The sequence below is a fragment of the Mobula birostris genome, chromosome 5 (assembly GCF_030028105.1).
Source record: "Mobula birostris isolate sMobBir1 chromosome 5, sMobBir1.hap1, whole genome shotgun sequence".
Lineage (NCBI taxonomy): Eukaryota > Metazoa > Chordata > Chondrichthyes > Myliobatiformes > Myliobatidae > Mobula > Mobula birostris.
In genome coordinates, this window is record NC_092374.1 from 57,800,576 (window position 1) to 57,819,221 (window position 18,646).

The following is an 18,646-nucleotide window of genomic DNA, read 5'->3' on the forward strand; positions in this document are numbered from 1 at the left end:
ACTATACAGTCCTATCCTGGACCCACAAGCTCTGCTGCAGGTGGGACATGTATATGTGGTAGTGGTGGCAACCATGGTTGCATTTCTCCTGGATCTCTTCTGCTGTCTTCTGGTTGTTCTTTCCATCTCCAGAATACGAACCCTGTCCCTACACAGCTATCGCCAAGTGGTACGGTCAGCAGCAACATCCTCCAGGTCCTCAGGTCTGATCTTGCACTTCCTTAAAGCATTCTTCATCTGATCCTTATAGCGTTTCTTCAGCCTTCCAGCTGAATGTCAACCATGATGTAGCTGGCTGTATAACACTCTGCGGGGTAACCGACATGGGGGCATCCTTATCACGTGGCCCAGCCACTGCAGCTGACACTGGGTGATCATGGCCTCGATACTCCTGCAGTTGGTCTTTACAAGTATTTCAGTGTGAGGCACCGGCTCACGCCAGGTAATTCCCAGGATGCGCTGGAGGCAGCTTATGTGGAAGCGCGCCAAGGACCTGATGTGACGGCTGCAGGTTACCCAAGCTTCACAGCTATAAAAGAGGGTGGTGACACAGACCGCTTGGTATACAGCGACCTTTGTGGAGGGACGAAGGCTCCTGTTCTGAAAGACTCTACACCAAAGTCTCCCAAAGGCAGCAGATACCTGTTTAATGCGGCTCTGGATGTCACTGTCAATGCTGTTATCCACAGAGAGAATGCTCCCCAGATATTTGAAAGATGGCACTACTGACAGCTTTTCATCACCAACTGTGAAGGCAGGTAGAGTGGGTGGGACACTGGTACTACATTGGCAAACCACTTCTGTCTTGGTGGTATTGACAGTCAGCCCCATTCTGCTGTACGCTCTCACCGCCACAGCAAGGACAGTCTGAAGATCCTCCGGAGTGTGGGCCACAAGAGCACAGTCGTCTGCACACTGCAGCTCCAGGACCCGCTCTCTGTGGAGCTTGGTGGTTGCGTGGAGCCTCCTGATGTCAAAGATAGTCTAAACGAAACATAAATAAACATCCAAGCAATGTCTAAGGCATCGAACTTTCTCCAAAGTTGTGTGACAAATAGCTAATTATCTGCACATTCTCTGTGAGACCATTGTCTATCTGCAAGAGGATTTTTTGACAGCAGTATCTGTCCTTCCAAATGAGTTCATGTTCTTCTGTTATGTTTGTTGTCCATTTTCATTTTCCTTCTTTCTCCTTCATCTTCTTCTTCCAAAACTCCTGCACTCTCTCCAGAAAATGGCTACCCCCAAATCCCTCTAGAATATTCCGGGGCACCTTATTGCACAAAATGTTAACAAGCTAAATCTCATTGGCTATTACAGCAATCTTAACTTAATCAACTGAATTATTATTTTAAACAGCAAAAAAAATTGTACAATGTAATTAAAGGAACACATTGCATTTTGCGAAAATCTTCAGAAAATAAAATACCCAACGGCATAACTGTATTAATACAATAAAGCATGTTCTTAAACCAGGATATTACACTGATGTTAATGGTAACTGAGACTAAGAAAAATACACCTGCAGACATTAACAGCCCTACAGTGTTTATCTTGTACAGACACTCTACATTACATGCTGCAAGCTCACAAAACACTAAATTGTCATTTTGAACTGTTCAGACATTCATCCAATACTTGACAAAATTCAATATAATACATTTCAGCCTTTGAATGTCTGGACAGAATAAAGACTCATTGAACTCTTCTTTGTGCTTAAAATGAAGATGATGATGATGGCATTCATCTGACTCAAAGGACAATGGAGCGAACAACAGTACTGGAGTGACCTCTCCAGGGCATAAGTCTGGTCATAAGGTATAGAGGTCTTGGGATGCCCAGTCGTCAAGATCCTCATCTCGGCCCCAAGAAAAGTCCAAGTGAAAGCAAAACAATGCGTTTGGCACTAGACTGGCTGTCGGAGCTGCTAGAAAGATGTTCAGTGACATTCAGCCACCTTATGAGCTCCACTCCGGATTTTCTGTCTGGGTTTACTCCTGTAGCCGAGTCTGCCCAAAAGGCAGTGGGGCTATTTACCCATAGCTGGTGATCTGGTTTGTATTAATATAACAATACATATTAATATTCCTTGGATGATTAAAACTAATATTATTACAATTAAAATATAAAAATTTATACAGATCCAATGATTAACCTCAATATTCACATTAAAATATATATCCTCATCCCTAGGGGGCGGTAACAACATCTTGTTTAATTCGAACAGAATGAGGAAGATTTACAAACACTACACTGAGATCAGGATGCAAGAGTCAAATTACCGTAAATTTGGCACTTGTTTCACAGGAAGAAGTTGTACGAGGCCAGTCTCTCTAGGTTTACAACATCCTCTCACACCTATAGGCCTCCAATTAGCACATACCACATAATGCTCATCTTTTCCCGAAACAATTGTATCTTTTTCACAAATGACACGGTCATCAGTGACTTGTTGGATCGCAACAGAAGTCCAACATCCAACAAAACACAAGGTAAGCATTTAAGCAGAGCAAAACATCATTCCAGCAGGAACCTTTAAAAACAAAAGCAGAGAGATAGTTAGAAATGTTTACATTTTCCTTCATCATCTTAACCTTCTCCACACACACAGGATGGATCTGTCCTCGTACCATCACCTGGTATGTATTTCCTTGTCCGTTGGCAATAATCTCACCTTCCATTAGAGGGGAAGACGTATGTCACAAACACTTTATCCCCCTTGCAGAACGGAATTAATTGGCTCTTTATCAATGCATTCAGTTGTGCCATCAGGAACAAAAGGAATAGATTATCCTTTCAGTAACAGAAAGGGGTGCCTCCTTTCAAGAGAAATTGTTCAAATGATACAAAGCATGGGGAAAGGGCAGGTAACCATCTAGATAAGGTATGGGCAGGAGTAAGTAAACAAATTTGCTGTTGTAGTAGGCCATTCATTTGTTTAATCAGACCACTGGCCTGAGGATAATAGGTGATATGGAAGACCCACCATACATCATTAGAGACAGCCCAGTCTTGTACCCTAGAACCCAGAAAGTGTGAACCATTATCAGATTGAATTTCAAGGGGATAGTCGTATGCAGAAAAACAATGTTCTAATCCCTGAAGGGTACTGTCAAAGGTCCAAAGGTCCCTTTATTATCAAAGTAGAGTACAGCTACTAGGACTCAATGTTTCAATCCCTATGGTAAGATGGCGCTCTCGATGTTGGCAGTGGGCTTGGACTGGTGACAAGGAGGGAGGGTAGGTACGTCATCGCGGTCATCAGGTGGGCACCCTCCTTCTTTGACATTTCATTGATAAGCCCACACCGTCTCCAGAGGGCTCAACGGCGCTACCTGGCATCCCAGATACACCCCCCTCAGTTCCATACCCTCCTGTCTTCATCTTGCAGCCCAGTTGTTGTCTTTCCTTTTAATCCAAATCCAATTGCTGCTTTCTTCTGCTGCAATTGACAAGGCCTTGATCGCTTGTTGGAGGGAGTGACCCCTCACCCCCATCTTCTTCAATAGACTGGTCGAGATGTAGCAACGAATCCCCTGCATCCCACTTCTACAGGGATATTCTTGGTCTTCCAGACATTCTGGGCAGCTTCAGTTGCCAGTTCAGAGTACTTGGTCTTTTTCCTCTCATAAGCTTCTTCGACACCATCTTCCCATGGTACTGTCAATTCCACAACATATGCCAGCTTGGCTGTTGTGGACCACAGGACCATATCTGGCCGGAGTGTTGTAGCCACAATGTCTGGGGGAAACACAAGCTTTTTTTCCAAGTCCACGTCCATTTTCCAATCCCGAGCAACCTGCAGCATGCTTACATCTTTTGATGTTATACGGTGCTCTGGAGGTTGGCCTGCTGGTACAAATCGTGTGATGTGAACATTTCTTGCCGATGTTTGTGGGAGAGCATTTGTGGTGATTCGCGTCTGTTCCAAGATTGATGCCAGCTGTCTGAGAACTTGGTTATGCTGCCAAGTGTACTGCCCCCGGGTGAGGCTCGTGGTGCATCCTGTTAAAATGTGCCTTAGTGATCCGGGTGCTTGACAAAGAAAGCAAGCGGGGTCTCCTCCCCACCACTGGTTCAGGTTCTGGGGTGTGCGTAGGAGGTCATAAGTGGCTCTAATGACAAAACTTAGCCGAGATCCCTCCATCTTCCAGATGTCATGCCAGCTGAGTTTCCTCTTTTCCAGGCTCATCAAAGTATACAACTCCAAAATTTTCTGGGGAGCCATGAAACCATGAAAGAAAAGAAAGGCAGCAAGATTATCAACCCCTAAATTCCATCTCTGCGCAAAAAAACTGAACAAAATGGTACAGGCATATCAACCCTCAAATCCTTCCTCCCACACAAAAAAAATGAACAAAACAGATCAGGCACGTTGATCCCCAAATCCCCGTCCCTGCACACAAAAAAAACCCCAAGAAGATCAGGTGGAAAAACACAGAATATAAAAAGTGTAAGACTGTAAAAAAGAGTCTATAGTCCACATCCAGATCCAAAACACAGAAGAACCTGGGCAACACTCTCCAGGCACAGTGGCAGGCTCTCCCCTCTCCGGTACTGAGTAACTGACCAAAAGACAAACAGCCGGCACTTATCCTCTGCATTTGCTTTGAGGCTTCAATCTGCCTCAGCTCTTTAATGGGCCAACAACGGAAGCAATAATCAGCGAAATGGAGCCAAACATCAGGTCCTGCAGCCTGCTCACTATGAGGTTCCTGCACGCTACCTCTGCCACCTGGAATCCTCTCAGAGATTGCAGAGCACTGGAACACTCAAACGATCTCCAAACTTTTACACTTGCCTGATTAGCTTTAACAGTAGGGATTGCCATCAAAAGATCAGAATAAGTGTGTACCAGAGTGAGGAGATACTGTTGTGTGGGCTATCTCAGTGGGAAGGAATAATCCTTGACACCTAGATCACGTCAAATGACCAGAAGACTCTTAGGCCCACACAGCAAATGGAATTAAAGGTATCTGACGTTGAGGGTAGATATCCCTGTGTCAACACAAGCTAGTTTGTCAGCAAGGGTTGGAGAGAAAGCAGTGCGCCTGCACGTGCGCAGCCCTCTGGTGAAAAATGATATCATATCCATTAAATAGGGGCCGTGGACAATTCTGATTTGATGGAGATGGATGTGAAAGCACAGAGGAACATCTGGAAAAATTTCTGAAACGCTCATTTGCTGCTGTTGTTACTGTGCGGTTGGGAATCTTTCGGAGGGAGGGCCTCAAAATCCCCGGCTTTGCCTGCTGTTGGCAACTGAGATGGAGGTCGAATTGTTCGGATAGAGATGGTGCTCAGTACTTGGTGTCGGAGAGCTGATCAGAGCTCGAAATTTTCGGATGACTCAGAGTCGGACTGTGGTCGGGTATGGCAGGGAGAGTTTTTCTTCCTTCTCCCGTCTGCGTGAGATGTGGGACATTTGAGAGACTTTGAACTTTTACTGTGATCATGGACTTCTTCATCAAGTTATGGTATTGTTGCACTGTTGTAACTATATGTTATAATTATGTGGTTTTGTTAGTTTTTTTCAGTCTTGGTCTGTCCTGTGTTTTGTGATATCACACTGGAGGAAATATTGTATCATTTCTTAATGCATGCATTATTAAATGACAATAGAAGAGGACATAATCTAAATCTTGTCATCGGAGAATCACCTTTCAAATGGACTTCAACATGACAAACTGTTACGCTGACAATGTGATGATTGTTTCCAAATGTCTTTCCATAACTCCGCTCTCCCATAACAGTATAAGACTGTTGGTTCCACGGGACAACCAGATAGCAAGTTCATTAGCAACAGCCCAAGAATCAGTTTAAATATGAGATTCTTCATTTCCTGCACAATGAGAGTATGCACTGCTACAAGCTCTGCATATTGACTTGACCCATCAGAGCCTTCCTTCTTCAGAACTTGTTGGGTGAGGAGCTAACGGCAGCAACCTTCCAACTACAACCACCATTCCTCCATATCGCAGAGTCATTGATGAACCAAGTGTGCTGTTGCTGAACGGGAGTCAGAAGATCACACGGAACGCCCCATGCAACAGGCGAGATTCCTGCCGGAGTAGCTTCAGGTACAGGTGATATAGCCTGAGGGGACTCAGCAACCAGTTCATGCATTTTATTAATTCCGTCCTGTCCCTTTGATGCTCATTTGGAAACAGACCACTTCCAGTTGACAATTGAACTCTGTTGTGCACACCCTACATTGTGGGTGAGTGTGTCAGATAATACCCACCCACTGTAGGAAGGTCAGGGTGGAGGGAGACGAAAAAAATCCCCCATCTGTGTTTCAATCTCTGCTAAAGCCCAGTAACAGCCAAGAAACCATTTCTCAAACGCAGTGCATCTGGCAGCAGCATCAGGAAGCTTTTGGGACCAGAAACCTTGAGGCATATTCTTTCCTCCATTCTTTTGCCACAGGCTCCAGACAGCCACATCATCTTTAATGGAAACTTTCAGTTCAAACGGGAAGCCCTCTCGACGAGGAGATAGGGGTAAGGCTGTAGCAATGGCCTCCTTTGCAGCCTCAAAAACTGGTTGGTGCTCCAGGCCCCATACAAAACTAACTTTCTTTCTGGTCACAGTGTACAAGGGTCGGAGGAGCATAGTCACATGGGACATGTGGCACCGCCAGTATCCCAGAAGGTCAACAAAGCACTGGGCTTCTTGTTTTGTCATAGGGGTGCTATGTCTAGGATCTTATTTCTGACCTTATCAGGAATGCTCCTATCGCCCCTAGTCCATTTTATTCTCAGAAAATGAACAGTCCTAGCTGGGCCTTGTACTTTATCAGGGTTAGATTCCCATCCTTCTCAATCACGTGATCAATGAAAGTACTAAGGGCTTCGGAAACCTCCTCTTCAGAAATCCCCGCAATACCACATCATCTCCAAGGTTTAACGCTAGGGAACAGGACATATTCATGTAAGTAGCGTGCCACCACACTATGGCATATAATAGGACTGTGGATATCCCTGTGGAAGACGTGTAAAGGCGTACTGAAGGCCATTCCATGTAAAAGCAAACTGATCTTGGGACTACTCAGCAATAGGGATGGAGAGGAAAGCATTAGCTAAATCAAGAACAGCATAGTAATTGTCAGTACTGCTGGAGAGGTCCTCAGTCAGGGTCACAATGTCTGAAACAGCTGTGACCAGCGGAGGGGCAAACAGATTTAACTGGTAATAATCAATGGTCATGTGCAATGGACCATCAGGTTTCCAAAATGACCATCTAGGGCCATTATAAGGGGATAAGGCAGGATGAAGAACCCTCAGATTTAAAAGGGCCTTGACTGCTTCATCGATTTCCTTATGTCCTCTCGGGAGACGATATTGCTTGGAAATTCCTATTTGTGACAGCAAGAGTATAAAGACAGGTTCCCACTTGGCCTTTCCAAGCGGAATAGACATCTTCCTAACCAAAAGCAAATTTGCCAAAGCATGTTGTGAATGGAGTTCCCATTAACAAATCAATTCCCAAAATGCTTTAGCTACCTGGGAGATGAACATGGGGCAGACCGAGGAGGTTTCTCACCAACAGTGAGAAGGACTTGTATTTGCACAGCAACCATAACCGATCACCCATATCCCTCAGTACGCACTCACTCCCCTGCATACAGATGCTGATTCCCCTGTAACAGAGTGACCTCAGCCCCAGTGTCCAGCAGGGTGATTCGCCTCTGTTTGTTGCCATGTGACCCCAAAGGGTAACAGGTACATATGGCCTCAGGTCTCCCTCTAGGATGCCAGAAATATGAGTTTCCACAGCAACAATGGCAGCCTGGAGCCTTGGCCACGCCCCTAAGCGACAGGCTGAGTAACTCGCCAGTGAGGGTCCAATCCACCCGTGTCTGGATAGAACAGGGGAACATCCTGCTTTTTGGGATTAACATTACCGTTCGGTGTAGGGACCGTTCCCTTTGTCTGGGCTATTGAATACCACCCACCTGGCTCACGGTATAACACAATGAAGAACACAAGAAGGTACTCCATTAATTCTTTCCTTAACCAACACTGCCCTTAGCAGGGACAGAAACATTCCTTTCTGCAAAGACATTAAGAAGGGCTCTTTGATACCTACTGCTGAGGCACAGTCATCGGCTGCTTTGGGGCGTTCCCAGCTCCACCCATCACGAGCTCAGATTGCCCCTGCTGCTGCCAGGATATAAAAGCGGCCTTAACCTGCACTCGTTCCTAATCTGCATCTGACTCTTCGAGATTGGCCAATAGGCTGCTAGTCTCTGCAACAGTCTGACCCTCAGCTGGCCCAAACAGAGCCAGCAAGATGCTTCTCAATCGGATGTGCATACCAAGGGGAAAAGGGCCATTAAAGGCATAATTGTTATCAATGACAGATAGTGTTGCCATGTCACAGGCTTGTGAAAAGGTCTCCAGGAAAGAGAAGACACATCCCAATCCAAAGGGAAGGGTCGTGAGCACGGACAGCTTGTATGACCACTGCCCACAGGGAGCATTCAGCTCCGTCAGCCTGACCAGCCCGAAATTGAGCCAGGACCAATGGGTCCATCATAATTGACCCTAACTGACTCAATTCATGCATATTAAAAAACAATTGGGAGGTTCCTAAATCCAATAGGTGGGTAAGCCAGCTGGGCAAGGATTCTCCTGGCCACCGACACAGCCTTTGAGCTAAATCCTAAAACTCGGTGGTGGTATAGTTACGATTGTGCTGTCAGTGGTGGTAGGGCAGCCGCAGCCGCTTGACTTTGCTCATCAGCATTTCAGTGTTCCCCTTTAACTTTTACATGTCCAAGGGGGCACACCTCGATTACATTGTTCTCATCCCTGTCCGAATCATTATTCCAGATATCCCTGTCCTAGGTATTTGGATCCCACTCCTCCTGCAGGACCATAGATTGGATGCTCACAGGATCCACCATCATGCAGCTGCACCATATACGGTGCTTTTGCATTACGGTAGCCAATCTACAGGTCACAACAACTTGTTTAACTTCAGAACGCTCAGCCCATCCTCGTGCTGCAGGTGCCATTTCGCTTAAAGTAGTATTCTGGGAATTTAAAGAGGCCAACTCAGAATTTAATTGTCGCAGCTCAGTCATAAAAATCCACCTTACTTGAGGAAGAGAATCTCTCTTAAAGGAAAAGCTATATGCTTAAGGCATTGTGATATTACACACTGAAGCTTAACCTCAGGTAATTCAGCAAATACTTTCTCCCAACATCTGGGATGACCCCATTTACTCGGAACATTAGCCAATGATCCAAAACCTTCAGAGTTATCCGTCCATCCGAGGACCTGATAAGTCTCAGGTATGGTATTGCTTGATTTGCTAGTCCACCTCCACATTTTCCTGGACCCTGCTCGCAGCGCCAGACTGTAATGGGCTGGTTAATCTGACCCAACAACTCAAGTGTCCAGGAGATGAGGTAAGAAGTGTACAAGCTCAATGAAGTAACTTATGCCTAAATTTTTTTATCATAAAATAGAAAGCACAAATAAACCACACAAAATACAACATAGTAAGTCACAAAGATTTCAGGGCTCACTGGGCAGTGGTCATGCAAGCTGTCTATGCACACTACTCTGTCCCTTTGGATTGGGATTTGTCTTCTCATCCCTGGAAAACCCTTCTGGAGGCCTTTTCACACCTCTGTGAAAAGTCAACACAATCTACCATTTATAATAATAATGCCTTTAATGGCTTTGAGGCTCAATTGCCATTGTTGTTGGAGGACCTCTGAGTTCCAACTCACTCATGAACCACCCTGGGTCCTAGACACTGATTGCCATTCCCAATCTAGGCAAAGTCTGACGAACCAAGAGAAAGGTACCCCAATAGATATGAGTTCTAGAAGCATAGAGAGACACACAGAGATGGACAAACACTTTGATCTTTTGTTCTCATACCACTAACTCAGCCCAGTTTCTTTCATTCAAACAACTCATATGTTCATTAATTTCATTCAACATATTGTTAAAATCAATTAGACTCCAAAGTCACTCCTTATCCATCAGTCCACCAATGTTTTGGACTTAACATTCTTTTAGCTACAAAAGAACATTAATATTACATATAAGCAATAAACCCAAATGCAAAATAAAATCCATCAAGACAATTTGACAGACGCTAAGAAAGAATCAATCAACCTAGCTGTCAAAGTGACCAACAGACATTTAAGTCATTAATAGACATCCTCGTGTTAATGGTGACTGAAACTAAGAAAGAATCCAGCTGCAGATATGACCTGACAGACACTCTACATGCTGTGAGCTCACAGAATGAAATTGTCATTTTGAACTATTCAGACGTTCATCCAATATTTTACAAAATTCAGTATAACACAGCATACTATCTGGAAACATCATGGCTTAGTATGGCAGTTGCTCTGCCTGTGGCCTCAAGAAACTGCAGAGAGTTGTGGACACAAATCAGCACTCCACAGAAATCAGCCTCCCCTCCATGGACTCTGTCTACACTTCTTGCTGCCTCAATAAAGCAGCCAGCACAATCAGAGACTCCACCCACCCTGAATATTCTCTCTTCTCCCCTCTCCCACCAAGCAGAAGATACAAAAGCCTGAATACATGCACCACCTGGCTCAAAGACAATTTCTACCCCACAGTAATAAGATTTCCCCCCTTCCCCTCTTCCCATTCTGACCTTTTACCTCTTCTTACCTGCCTATCACTTCCCCTTGGGTCCCCTCCTCCTTCCCTTCCTCCAACTATTGACTCTTCTCTCCTATCAGATTCCTTCTTCTCCAGACCTTAACCTTCCTCAACCACTTGGCTTCACCTATCACCTTCTAGGTAGCCTTCCTCTCCCTCCCCCGATTCTTTTTATTTTGGCATCTTATCCCTTCCTTCTCAGTCCCGAAGAAGGGTCTCAGCTGGAAATGTCCACTGTTATTTGAAGTGGTTCTCCAGTACAACAAGACGGATTCTTGACCTCACAATCTACTGTATCGCGTCGCGGTCTTGCATTTTATTGTCTAGCTCACTGCACTTTCTCTATAGCTGTTGCACTTTGTTCTGCATTGTTATTGCTTTACCCTGTAACTACCCCAATGCACAATACAATGGTTTGATCAGTTTGAACAGTATGCAAGACCAGCTTTTCACTATACCTTAGTACATGAAGCAATAATAAACCAATTCCAGTTCCAACCTGGCCTTTCGCCAGGGATTCAAACAGTCCTTCCAGACTCAGTAGTGATTCACTTGCACTTCTTCCAATCTTTTGAACTGCATTCACTGTTCACTAAGTAATCTCTGCAATGAGGAAAATAAGCACACTTTATGTAAAACTCTGTGTTGAGTCTACAGAGACAACACTGGGCTGCTTGTTACCTGCCATTTTAGTTGTTCATCCTGTCCCTTCTCTGCTCTTCCTTTCTCTGATCTCTCACACTGTTATAGAGAGACTGTTCACAAGATTGAGGAGCAGCACAGCATCCACTATCTGTGTACATTGCAGCTCTCTGGATTTTGCAACTACAGATAACATGCTTTCTCTGTCTGTATCAGAACTGACAATTTCTGCTGCAGGACATTTACCTGTGACATTGACTCGTATTTTCTCTATCCTGGCCGGCTGGGCAGATCCTAACACCCCAAATTTCACAACATTATCACTCTCTAGCTGCCAACATTAACCCTCAGGGTGGAGGAACAACATTTTGTATTCCAACTGGGTAGCCTCCAACCTGATGGCATAAAAATCAATTTTTCCTTCCAGCAAACTAATCCCCGCCCTTCTCCCACTGACCTTTTACCACTTCTCATCTGCCTATTACTTTTCCCTGGGTCCCCTCCTCCTACCCTCTTTGTCCTATGGTCCACTCTCCTTCCCTATCAGATTCCTTCTTCTCAAGCCCTTCACCTTTCCCACTGTCTATCACCCTCCAGCTAGCCTCTTCCCCCTCCCCCAGCTCTTTATTCTGGCGGCTTTCCCCTTCCCTCTCAGCCCTGAGGAAGGGTCTCGGCCTGAAATGCCGACTATCTATTCATTTCCATAGATACTTCCTGACCTGCTGATTTCCGCCAGCATTTTGTTTGTGTTATTAATGTATGTCAGATTCTGAAAGGGATTTGCTAGGTTAAATGCTGGTTGGAGGGTGTTTCCTGGAGTGGTGTTATAGAGTCATAGAGAGGTAACCGCTCAGAAATAGTTAGCTCCAAGTCTATGCTGATCATCCACCATTCAAACCTAGCTCCTTCCCAAAAGATCAAAGTTCAAAGTAAAATTTATTATCAGAGTACATGCATGTCACCACATACAACCCTGAGGTTCTTTGCAGGCATACTTAGCAAATCTATAGAACAGTAACTGTAAGCTGTAACTAGCAGGAACTGTTAACTGTAAACAAACTGTGCAAATGCAGATATAACTAGCATGACAAAGCAATATAACAGAGTCTTTAAATGAGTGTAGTTATCTCCTTTTGTTCAAGAGCCTGATGGTTGAGGGGTAGTAACTGTTCTTGAATCTGGTGGTGTGAGTCCTGAGGCACTTGTACCCTCTAACCAACTCACAAAATCGCAGTCATTTTCCAGCTGTTCACACAAAGTATGTTTGGGAAATCAACGGGATATGTTTTTCAACAGGAGACACAGATGTTGGAATCTGGAGCAAAATACAGGTCAGATTAAGGGTCTTAACCCTAAAATGTTGACTGTCCATTTTCTTCCACAAATGCTGCCTGACCTGCCACATCCTTCCAGCAGTTTTGTTACTTGGTCCATCCAGGATAGATTTGCTGGCTGCTGTGGGGCCGTAGGCATCTTTTGTGTGGGAACTCGGTTTGTGGCCACCCTTCCATATTGTAAACTGCTGGAGTCACAAACAGCTCTCAGGAATCCGGGCAGGAATTGTACACCAATCCTATATTAATCCACATTTCTGCCCACCAGATTCTATCAGTTGTCTACACGCTTGGAGCAATTTACAGTGGCCAATTAATCTAACAATAATCTTTACATCTCTGGGACATGGGAGGAAAGCAGAGTACACAGTCACAGAGAAAACCTGCAAATGCCACATAGACAAGAACCCAAGGTTGGCTTTGAACCCAGTTCTCTGGCTCTGTGAGGCAGTAGTTCTGTCGTGTCACTCCCCTGTAGAAATAGGGTCCATTGTTTAAGACTGAAATGAGGACGACTTTTCTCTCAGAGGGTTATGAGTCTTTGGAGTTAACTGTACAGACAATTACTGAAAATATTCAGCTGGAGGATTGACAAGCAATTTAAACTCTGAGGGAGTCGTGGGACATGGAAAGGCAGTGGGAAAATGGTGCTGAAGCCAAGATTGGATCTGACTAAACAGTGGAGAAGGCTGGACGGGTCCAATCGTTCATAGAAAAGTCAGTCATTGTTCACAAAAAGAGTATACCGTACTTCCAAAGTACTAAACAGAGTATCAGCCTAGATATCACTCGCTCTGACGTTCGTCTCAAACTGCTGAAAATCCGCAACGCCACAGTTAACAATAAACCCCCTTTACTGAAACGGAGAGAGGTGTTCTTTAATGTGGGATTTTAAATAAACGTTAATTATATTGTAGCAATCCAGTCTTCAGATAAACCAGCCAATTACAATCTCCTCCCGAAGTAGGCCAAGTTCCTCTTTTGCCCTTCATAAATTTTGTCATGCCAGTACTATCGCTTACCCTAGAGGGAGTTCGCTCGAAGGATTGCTGACGATTGTATTTGCATAGTGAAAGAGCGAGAACGCAAGCACTGCAGAGCGGCTGCAAAACATGGCAGTCGGCAAGGGAAAGCGAGATGAGATCTGTTGATTGTTGATTTGCAAAGCCGTAGAATAGCATTATTACACGAAGTGTGCACCGGCCAAACGAGGAGATTTTTTAAAAAACGCACCATGCAGCAAAAAAAAAACACGGAGAAGAAATGGTTTGCGAAACGGAATACCTAATGGCCAAAGCCTGGCGATACCCTTGTTACAGAAGGCTGCGGTTCACATGCAATGATCGCAAGGAGATACAAAAATCGATTTTATTTGATTCATGGTGCACTGGTATTCGTAACAATTTATATTAAAATATTTTATTTTCTAAATAGATTAACGTATGATTCGTGCAGTCTATTTTCGTATGCATCAGTTGAAATGTTATATATAATAGATATTGTGCATGCTAATAAAATTCTGTAAAATGGCGCGTGATGGTCATGTGTTTGTGATTGACAGGCATTAGGCGTTCTGCCTTAACCGGCGCGTATTTCCTCTTCAAAACTACGTTTTCTTTTGTAACCCAACTCATTTATTGAAATAAATGTTTACAGACGAAAATTGAACATTTACCAAATACTGCAAATGATTTGTATCGGCTGAACTCATCGTATTACAGTGGAAAAGTAGTAGAGCTTTTTTTTATTGTTGAGTGCGTGGATTTATATTAGATTTTGTCCACTGATGCAAACCTAGTCTGAATCAATATCATTCATTACACAACTATGTTAATTTTCCATAAATGACATAAAACACATCACATGTGGATTTCGGTGGGGGAAAAACCTTTAGTTCAATTCCATGCTAATAATTTCTGTCTAGTTAAAAGCAGCGGAACAAACTAACCTCCCCTGAGATGGTTGAAAACAACATCCTCTCAAGTACTATAATCTGTATGACCTGCATAATTAATGGAGTCTTCCCCTTCGCCCGAAAGAGCATCCATATTTCCTTGTTTGTAGAACTGTAATCATATTTTCTAAAGAGAGTAGCTTTAGCAAGAAAAGGGCAGTTCGAAGGTGGAGGAGGTGGGTCTCCTGTTTTATAGTTATGGCAGTTTTCTTCCCCTGTCACTGGGCGGAATATTATGCTGCACATCTATTGAAGGCATGTTACTTTAAAATTAAGGATGTTTTCCCTGTTTATTCACGGACTTTACCCAGGACTGAATTTCATTGAGCGCACATATTTAGCCATCTATAGAATTATTTACCAATCCGCCGTTTGCGATTTTCACTGTCTATAATACACTACGTAGTTCGCTACTTTGCTAACGTGCAAGTGCGATGTATTATTAAATAAGTATTTTAAAATGGTCGAGGAAGCGTTTTCTGTTCGATTAATTTGTTTTATAAATCTTAATATAAGTGCTGGATTTTAACTGACTACCCTGGTTCCTCGAGTGGTCACAAAAAAAATTACGCTGTTTGTGCGGGAAGGGCTTCGAACGAGACACTCAAGGTTGCTGGTCCTAGCGAGCAACGTGTGCATTTCTATATATGCACCAGGAGATGGCGGCTGCGAAGCTTTGGGGAAAGTAGGTCATTTTCTTAACGTTGTTAATTATTGCCCTAAAATCCACATTCACGCCTTTGTCAGCGACATACAACGATGTCAGTTTTTTTTTTCTTTTGACCACTAAACTCCAACCTCTAAACTGCAGGTCATCCGCAACCGTGGGACCTTTTACCACACCCCTACCCATCCACCAGTTCTGTTGTTGGATTAAATCGCTCCCAGTTCACTCCGTTGTGAAATCTTCGTAATCAAATCAAATAAAGGCCCTTTCCCTTTCTAACATTATAAACTGCTACAGCTTAACGTTGCACCGGAAATTCTGCATTCCTCCCATTCCCCATTCTCATAGCAATCGAAACAGTCGTGGACCTCCTTCCAGACGGTGGGAAAGCCGAGTTCACCTTGATAATTCTAATTGCAGGGAAATGGTATCAAGCATCATCAACCCATTCACTCCAAATGTACGGAACCTGCAGTTTAGTCATGCACGTTAAATTCACATTACATCATGTTGTCTTAAGCAATTACTTTTTACTATAATAAAGTGGCGGATTCTGTTGTTACCACCCCCCCCCCAACCCTGAACAATACATGCTGAGAGATTTGTACCAATGTCAATTGTACTGGTTGTTGTACCAACTGCTTAAAAATCATTATTTATTAAGCTTAATAAAATCATAAAATATTTGCAGGTCCAATTAGATTCACTGTCAAATGTTAACTTGTTTGCTTTGAAATCACTGAACTTTATTTTGGTTCTGAATGAATCTGCAATCAACTTGTGTTGTACTCACCTTTAACAGGTTACAATGTATGGGTCAAGTGTTTTGTGGTGGTATGATACCTTACCGAGGGAAGAAAGATACTGTTCACTCTCATACTGCACCCCTCATGCTAATTATTAAGTCAGCATAATGCTGATGGTTGTAGTTTTTTTTTGTAGCACTGCTAGCTGTTCTAACTGTAGCCATGTTAGTGTTTACATGGCCCTGAGTCTCTCCCCGCAGGTGGAAAGAACAGATGGTGAGTGGGCTGAAGTGAAAGAATAATTAAGATAATTAAACATTTTCATAGAAAATGAAAAGAAAAATTCTAAATACTTCTAAGTGAGCATTAGGATCTATTCAGCTCCAAATATTAATTGAATATAACCACTGCCGTTTTTCCATATGATTCAGTAAGCAGCAGTGGAAATACAGGGAAATGAACTTGTAACCATATTGATATGTTTGTACATTAAAAATTGTGAAAATGATTAAATGTTTTTCTCTTTAAAATGATTAGTAAGAAGCTTCCTATCTATGAATGTATTATTAATATTTAAAAAAAATAAAATGTACATTTACTATCAAGGTATTTAAAATAATCAAATCATTAGGATTATGATTGTCATTAGACACAATGAAGCTAACTATTTTGTTTTGGAACCAGTGCTTATTTCATCAATAATTAAAAGTGGATTAAATCAATTAAACCACCACTAAATTATTGTATTAATTTTCCTGAAAGCCTTGGAAATAAAGGCAGTTGAATTTGTAGCAAATTATCTGAAAACAATTACTAAAACAATGTAGGGCGGGTGGGCCGCTGAAATTTGTGAACAAGTAGTTTAGGAGTTTTATTGGTAGAGTAGTAGACTCTTACTCATGGCCAACTGGGAAAAAGATTGGAATCAGTAATCAGATCTGCTGCGCAATTAGGGAAGTGTTGCCAGTTCTTGGTTGGGTTCATTACAATAAGCAATGTAATGCTTCATAGGATTGTTACACATTGAAGGCAGCTATTCACCCTATTGTGTTTGTGTCTTTGTAGAGCAATCTAATCAACCCTATTTCCTTATCCTTTCCCTGTAAGTTATTTTCCTTTAAAGCACACATTGACTGTTTCAGCCATCCTTTATCATTCCTCTTGGTAAAATAAATCCTCACAACCAGCATTATTTTTGTCCTACTGTACAACTATTTCTCGTATTATTGAGACCAGCTTTGCTCTGTTTTTCTCATCCAAAACCATTGTGATCTCTTGCACCTTTGTCAAAGTTCCTCTCGATCAATCATCCAAAGGAAACTACTTCGCCAATCTAACCTTGCAGCTGAAATCCCTTTTTCCAGCATTAACGGAGCCGGGTCTATGTTTCAGTAACATATTCCTTGTTACTTGATGAAGGAACAACATTGCTGCCATCTATATAAATATTTACATCAAGCACATTCTGCTCTACATATAAATAGAGGAAGCACAGCAACAGTAATCAGAAGAATGTATTTCAAAAACGGACAGATATCTTTAATTAATATAATAAGACCATAAGACATAGGAGTAGGATTAGGCCATTTGGCCCATCGAGTCTGCTCTGCCATTCAGTCATGGCTGATCCCTTCCCCCCCTCATTAACCTCACTCCCCGGCCTTGTCCCCATAATCTTTGATGCCATGTACAATCAAGAACCTATCAATCTATGCCTTAAATACGCCCAACAACCTGGCCTCCACAGCTGCCTGTGGTAGCAAATTCCAAAATTCACCATCCTCAGGTGAAAGAAATTTCTCTCCATCTCTGTTTTAAATGGATGCCCCTCTATCCTGAGGCTGTGCACTCTTGTCCTAGACTCCCCCACCATGGGAAACATCCTTTCCACATCTACTCTGTCCAGGCCTTTCAACATTCAAAAGGTTTCAATGAGATTCCCCCCTCGTCCTTCTAAATTCTAGCGAGTACAGACCCAGAGCTCTCAAACGTTCCTTGTATGATAACACTTTCATTCCCAGAATCATCCTTGTGAACCTCCTCTGGACCCTCTCCAATGCCACCACATCTTTTCTGAGATGAGGAGCCCAAAACTGTTCACAATATTCAAGGTGAGGCCTCACCAGTTCCCCGGGGATCAATAAAGTATGACTATGACTATAAAGCCTCGGCACCACATCCCTGCACTTGTTTTCTGGACATCTTGAAATGAATGTAAACATTGCATCTACCTTCCTCACCACCGACTAAGCTTACAAGTTAACCTTCAGGGTGTTCTGCACAAGGACTCCCAAGTCCCTTTGCATCTCAGAGTTTTGGATTTTCTCCCCGTTTAGAAAATAGTCTGCACATTTATTTCTGCCACCAAAGTGCACAGCCATGCATTTTCCAACGTTGTCTATGTAAAATATATATATATATTTCTACTCTTTGATGCTACACACAGCACAGAGAACTTTAGATTCTCAGTCTTTCATATCTTTAACTGATCAAATTCTATTTTTTTCCAGTTCTGTCAATGTTTACCAATGAAAAAGCATGCCTTGAGCTTGCAAAAAGGTTCTCAATGCAAAATGAACAAACTTTCTTAGAAAACCAGGCAATGTTGATTAAAAAATGTTGACTTTGTAAATACTATGTT